The following is a 7,333-nucleotide window of genomic DNA, read 5'->3' as shown; positions in this document are numbered from 1 at the left end:
TTGGCTTCTCTTATCTGTGGGCTTCACATCAATGGATGCAACCAACTATGGATCAAATCTATTTTTAAAATATTGCCTTTGTACTGAACATGTACTAAGTTGTTTTTTTCTAATCATTGCTCCTTAATACATAAAGTATTGTCAACTATTTACATAACATTTTCATACTTATAAATGATGTATAGATGATTTAAATATAGGGGAACATGTACGAAATTTATCATATACATATCAAATACCATGCCATTTATTTGTATCTTGAGCATTTGAAGATTTTAGTATTTCTATATGTAGATGGAGTCCTAAAATCATTTTCCCATGAGTAAAGGGGGACAACTGTATTTTTTTTAACCACATAAGGGATAGAGCAGAAATAGGAAAGTTGGAAGAAATATTGAAAATGACAAAATATCAATCCCTCCTTACAGAACCTTTCTTTAACCAGATTCAACCTCTAACCTTCTTCATCCTGATTGTATCTCAGAAGGCTGAATTCATAGACTAAGTCAACAAGATTCTTTTTCTTTGTCTCACTGTGTTTGTGTAATGGGTTTCTATAGGAGAGGTACAACTTTACCCACTTCATGTATCTTCCTGGGGCCTGAAGATTAAGTTGTCATTATATATTAAAAGGAGTAAAATGTACATATTTTATAGCCCCATCTGTAAAGGCAGACCCACCAAAAACAGGTAGAGTCAAGTATATACTGAGACAAGACTAGTATATTGTGATACTGTGAAGAGACAGAGGATCTTGGACTTGAGTGGTTAATAAAGGAAAAGAGATAGGAAGACAATGTTTAGTTGAACAGGGTTAATGGTGAGATTTCTCTGGTCCTCAACACCCTTTCTCTGGTGATAAGAATGTTTTTTTTTTTTTTTTAGCTCCTGGTACAAGAATGGCATCTTTCACCTGAGTTTCGTCTCCTGTTTTCAGGAAGAAAAGGAAAGCCAGAGAGCTTTTCTTGCATGTTTTATTTTTTCTAGTGCCTTTATCTCAAAATAACTCCTACACCAAAGTAGCATACATGGGGTGGCATGTTCTGCCGCCATTTGGGAGAAAATTCAGGACTACAATGGGTCGGGGTTAAAAATGGCTTCCTTTCTCCACAGAAATCTAAAAGTGTTGTCAGGTTTTAGTAAAGCTCTAGCTCCTTGTCTTTCTTTCTTCCTTATCTTTCACTTATTTTCCCTTTGTCCTGTAGATGGTAACATCACTCTTGGTTTGCTTAACCCTAGCTGCTCAGGTAACTGAACAGTCCCTTCTTTAAACTCCTCATGATGGCTTATTAGAGAGCCATCTGTGTTGCTGCCAGTTGATAAATTAAAATGACAATTTGTTCCTGTTTCTCCTCATTATAGCATAATCAAATTATAACATTCAGGTCCTTTCAGGATACCCTTGTTATTCTTATGACAGAGAAAATATTTAGACAGAACCACAGCTAGCAAACACAATAAAAGTTTGAGTAACTGACAGAATATGATGGTATAACTGTTTAAAGATCTGGTTTAATAAGCTAATCATGTTTATTAAATATATGGTGTCAATTGGAAACTGTAAAATCTTTCTAAAAACTAGTGTGATCTTCTTACACTTGGACTCTTGTCATGAGATGCTGATAATTGATGATAACTATATCATACGCTGGTGTTTTTTGGAAGTCCGAATCTAGCCTATTCTGTAATGCAACTTTGGAGGTAATTTTACTGTTCACAAAAAGTGAACAACAGTCACTTAAAACCACTAATTTATCAAGATACATTTTTCTAAAAGCCAATTTTTAAAGAATTGCACTGAAAAGATAATTTCATATTATATTCATAGTTCCTCAGTTGTGGTGTCTTTTCATTATAAAATATGTATTGTTATCAGATAATTCTACTTTATAAAAACACAAGCTACATACAGAAGGGTAAAACAATACCTCTTGTTTCTGAAACACTAATTACAATATGGCAAAAAAAAATGATAAAAACTTTAGTTCAAATACAGGTAAAAGTAAAGAACAATTTTATTCACAAAAAGACATTTTGAGTACTTTGTAAATTTTAAACAACTTTAGAAATGTGTCAATTCCCATACCCTTAAGGCAGTTTCAATTTGAACATTATCAAATCATGCAGGTTGTGTCTCCCTTACAGACTGAAGTTAAATAAAATTGTTTCATTACCATATCCACTGCTAAATTGCATGAAACATTAGCATCTGTTCTGAAGTGAAGTTCTCCCTGGGGCCATGTGATGGAGAACTCTGCATGTCCCAATGAATCTCAAAGAAGACTTTAGATCCCCAAAACGTCTCCAAAGTAATTTACTTCTTCACAGTGGGAAGCCTTGGTCTGAGGAACAGAATGGTTTGAAAAGATTTTGGTTTAATTACAAAGATTAGTTATTTTCATCCTAATCATTTTTTTACAGCAAAATATCTGTTCCATAATTGCATCTCCCAAATAATTTACATAATAGGTGGGATGGGATTAATGTGTCTGCTTATTAGATGACTCATCAGAAGAAATCAAAGAAGCATTTTGTTGGGTTTAATACATTAAATAAATTTTGCTTAATTATTAATATCAAAAAAAAGAAAAAAGAAAAAAATCCACAAGATGAAACAATAGAAGTGATAGAAGAGGCAAATATGTGCTAAAAGGAAACCTAAGATTCAAGCTAGGATGGAGGTAAATAAAACATAATGTACTAACCAAGAAACCACTAGTCAATGTCAGAGCTAAAAGAGACGTTCCATTATGAATATAAAATTGGTGAATTATTTGATGTAAAATAAAATTGATATTATTATTGAGCAAATAGAATAGCTCTGTCTCTGGGAAGTAGAAATGGGTATAGTGAAGAAGGAATGCTTGTCAAGCCACTTGACTTTTAAACAATTCAATTTGACTTTTAAAAAATCACAAATCATATTTATGAGGAACATGAAGTAAAATTTTAAAGGAACAGAAGAAAATATCATGGAATATTAAAATAAAAAGTTCTAGTGTGACCCTTTTTTGATTGAATTTATTCAAGTCATAATTATAAAGAAAGTATGTGCACATTTCACAACAGAACATCAAAGTACTTCAGCAAATTCTTTTAAGTAGAATGTAGAGATGATATTACATCTATAAATAAAGCATTGAATTACAGATAGATTTTCAAAGAAAAAATTTTCATAGTATTATTATATAGAATTATTCAAAATTCTTGGTATAAAATGGAAAGCTCCATAATTGTAGGGACACTATTTGAGATTTTTAAGTCAAAATGCTGGTGAATACATGATCGTTTGTTAATTTTCCACAAAACCTGGGTTAATGTTCTTTTCAGGCTTATTGAACTACCAGTCAATAAAAATTGTAACAACATATTTATAATAATTATTAGCTACAATTGTAAACATTTCAGTAAAATACATAAACTCAATTTCCCTTTGATTTTGGAAGAGAAAACTATTCGTAGGTCTATAAAGAGAAGAGTCAGCTTCAAAACACTGAGCTTTATTAACTGTCCCAATTCCACTTCATGTACATAATTTATTTGTTCTAAGAAAATATTTCTTTTTTCTGAGATTTTATTATCTAGATCACAGAATCTTGGTGTTAATGTTTTAATAATTATTTAAAATATATTTTTCATACCAAATTTATTTTTGAATGAATCATTAAATCTTTCTTTGAGGTTAAGAAATCATATCCAGAAAAATATTTCTGGGCTAAGGAACTACTATAAGTTTTCTATTTCATACCAAATTTTCTTAGAAACCCTGGTATAAGGGTAGCTGACAATTTTTGCACTTCATTGCAAATCAAGTTTTTTCATTTCCCTGTCCTTCTTCCACTCTTACTTTCATAAGTGTTCATCCATACTAAACATTGTGTATTCCAAAACCTGTTTGATCATCTACTTCTGGAACTCTGGTCTGGATAGTGTCTTGTAAAACATAACACCATGAAGCACTTGCTGTCACTACAAATATTTATATCAATTTTCAATATATATCACATACACAAATGTATTTTGATAAAATATCAATGTGTTTAGTTGCTTTCTGTAACTCAATTTTTCCATATTATTAATACTAAGAAAACAAATTTGTATTTGACCAAAAAAGAATCTATTAGCTCTGTGTAGTGTATATTACCATAATAAAATAGTGTGCATTTAAAATATACCCCATATAAAATAAACTGATACACATTATTTTCCTTTGAATGTATTCGATGTGTTTAAATATGGTAAAAAAGAACTTTTTTTTTTTTTTTTTTTTTTGCTGGGAATACTTATTGATTTATTTGGTCTATTAACACCAAGATCTGAAAAAAAAAAATCTCTAAACACAAGATAAGAAAACTTGGAACATTAACATTCTTCTTCAATTTTGTGTAAGCTCTGCAGTACGGAAAATATACAAACTTCAAACAGCTGCAAAAATAGTGTCTTTGGGAGAAAATAGAGTTTCTACATTGATACAAGAAAAATAGGCATTTTTCTAATCCAGCCCAGCCCTGGGGCAGGTGGAGGGTGTAGAGTCACCACTTGCCACCTGGAGGAATGCCAGCCCTCCCTCTCCCCCGCCACCCACCTGGGGCTGGGCTGCTGCTTAAGACAATCTTTAGTCAGGGTGAAAGTGAGATGAAAATGCCACTTGGGAAACACTTGGTTCCTCCCTCTGCCAGCAGCTGAATTGGTCAAGTGTTGTGGCCCTCTAGGGCCGCTTTGGTCAGCTCCTCCAAAAAGAGGGAGGCATGGAGCTGGGATGTCTGTCTTCTGGACTTCTCTTCCGTGTTTCTGGAGGTGGAGAGGGAAGGGAGTCTGGCCTTCCCCTCTCCTTCAATCACAGCCAGCTTACTCCACCACAACAGGAGCCTCCTATAAGTCATTTGGACTTGCATCCTGGGGTGGGAGACTCAAGACCTTCTTGGGTGAGTTTCCACTGAGTGAGGGAAGCGGCAGGTACACAGGTGTGAGTTGTCAGCTGCCCAGCTGCTAAAGGAGAAGGCAAGTCCCCTCACATTTGGAGGGGCTGGTGTCCGTCAGAAAGAGGACCTGGGGCTTTGACACAATAAGTGAAAGTGCTCAAAGGCCGAGAGGGAAGGGCTCCTCCATCCCCCTGCTTGGGGAGCTAGAGAGGGGTCTGCCACCAAGGCACTGGTCTCCATGGTAAAGTTGAGGGGGGTCCCCTCAAACCACCAGGGAGCTCTGGAAAAGCACAGACTCTTCTGATGGTGGGGTGCGCTGCCATGGCTCGAATGGCAGTGGGGAGGCCTTGGAGGCCTCTGGATCCTTCCGAGATGGTGCCCTGGGGCTGGGGGGGGGGAAGGGGAGACCCCGGGCTTGAGGGGCAGTTACGGAAGATGAAGCCCATGCCAGGGAAGAGTGGCTTCATCAAGCTGACAGGGCAGAAGGCTGAGCCGGTTGGGTTGAAATGGACTTTGTTCTTGTCAGGACAGGAAGTCAGGAAGGCCAGGTCAGGACCTGGGGACGTGGCCTCTTCAAACACGCGCACTCTCTCACAGCCTTCTGGGGGCTCCCGTTTGAAGACATAGCTGTGATTGGGCCGAGGGGAGGCGGCAAAGGCAAGGACTGGAGATGGGCTGCCATCTTCAAGGAAGGCTGGGTGACCTGGAGAATAGGCTTTGTCACTGGGGACAGATGCCAGCTCAATGGCACCCCGGTGCTCTTCACGGCTGGCCCTGCCAGAAGGCTGGGGGGATGCCAGGGGCACGGAAGGAGAGCTGGCAAGATTGCCTGGCTCCAGCAGTAGGAGGGAGTGATCACAGCTGCCATTCTGGGGAGGAGCAGGAGCACGGTGTCCATCAGGGACTTCAAGGATTCTCAGCAGTTCCTCTTCGCCCTGCTCCTTCACAAACACCTCCTCCAGCTCTTGGTTGAGCCCTTCCAGGCTCCTGTGCAGGCAAGGGCTGAGTCGCAGGACAGGAGACCCTGAGGGGAAGTTGGGAGGCGACGCCCTCAGTGCTCCCCGCACAGCATGGTCCCCTTGGAGCGGGGAGCTCCGCTCTTTTTCCTTCCCACTGCGGCTCAGCTTTGTCCTCTGCAGTTGTTGCTTCAACTTGGTAATCTCTTTTCGGTGGTCTGTGCTGCCCCAGGATGCTGAGCGCTTATGTGTGCAGGAGCTGGCCCGATCACCTTCTGGCTCTTGCCAGGACAGGGGTGTCTGGGTGGCCTTGTCATTGGTACAGCAGGTGAAGGCCCCATCAGCATCTCGTGGCCACTGGCCCAGAAGGTAGGAGCTGAGGATGGTGTTCAGGGAGAAGGTACGTCGGACCTGGGGTGGCTGAGGCCTACACACTGACTTTTCTGGGGCCACCGAACATGGGACACTGGCTGCGCGGCCACCCCCGTCCCGGCGCTGATGCGGCTGCTGCAGCTGGAAGGGGACTGTGGCCCTGAGCGGCTGCAGCCCGGCCCGGGGGGCGGGGGGGGGGGGGGAGCCGGCGGGGACTGGTGGAGAGCAGCCCCGCTGGAGCCCCCGGCCCCTCCGCGCCCGGGTCCCCAGGCACCTCCGCCTCTGCCGCCCGCTGCGGCCCCTGCCATCGCCCGCCCAGCCGCCCGCCTGCCTTGGCCCCAGAGCGAGCCCCGCACAGCAAAAAAGAACTTTTTAAGGACCTGTATGAATTTGGTTCACACCAAATTTTTTGTGAGTTCATATAACTAACTATATATGTTTATCAATTTGGGTTGGAGTTTGCAACATTTAGTGATTCAGAACTACTATCTATTTCGCTTTCCAAGAAATTTTCCAGTTTCATTTTTTTGTTGTTGTCATAAATTTTTCAAATTCTGCTACTAGTGTGAATTTAATTTTGAAATGGCAGTTTTATTTTCTGAGGAAAAAAATCATACATTGGAGCACATACTTTCTTCAAGAGCCAGATGATAAACCAAAGGCCAAATGAAAAATTGAAGATACTGTATAAAGTATCTATATAAATATTAAGATTATAGCATGGTTTTAAATTGATATTATTTTAAAATCATTTTTCAAGATATTTTTTATTTTTGAAGGTTTCACAAAGACAAATGGCGGGCCAGATATGGTCCCCAGAAGAACATTTGCCTACCACAACTTATATAGAACAAACAACTTACTGGTACTCACTATGTGTTAAATTTAGAGTTAATTTGGGAGAGCAGTAATTTAAAGTATTTCTGGGACCAGAAAATCTAAACTATTGTGCAGGTTGTTCCTTCAAATAATCTTCCTCATTTTTTTCCCCTCAGTACATTATATTTTTATTCATTTATTAAACTTCCTGAACTAATTTTTAAATTTTCTTTTTCTGTTTTCCATACGTATTTTTTTCCTGAA

At 39.5% G+C, this 7,333-nt stretch overlaps 1 pseudogene; it reads right to left on the bottom strand.

Moving 5' to 3' along the window:
- Positions 1-5,178: 5,178 nt before the first annotated feature.
- On the bottom strand, positions 5,179-6,558 carry LOC113199056 (protein FAM117A pseudogene; annotated as a pseudogene).
- Between the last annotated feature and the right edge of the window lie 775 nt (positions 6,559-7,333).

Source organism: Urocitellus parryii, chromosome 2 (genome assembly GCF_045843805.1).
Source record: "Urocitellus parryii isolate mUroPar1 chromosome 2, mUroPar1.hap1, whole genome shotgun sequence".
Lineage (NCBI taxonomy): Eukaryota > Metazoa > Chordata > Mammalia > Rodentia > Sciuridae > Urocitellus > Urocitellus parryii.
This window is presented reverse-complemented; position numbering and strand designations above follow the sequence as displayed.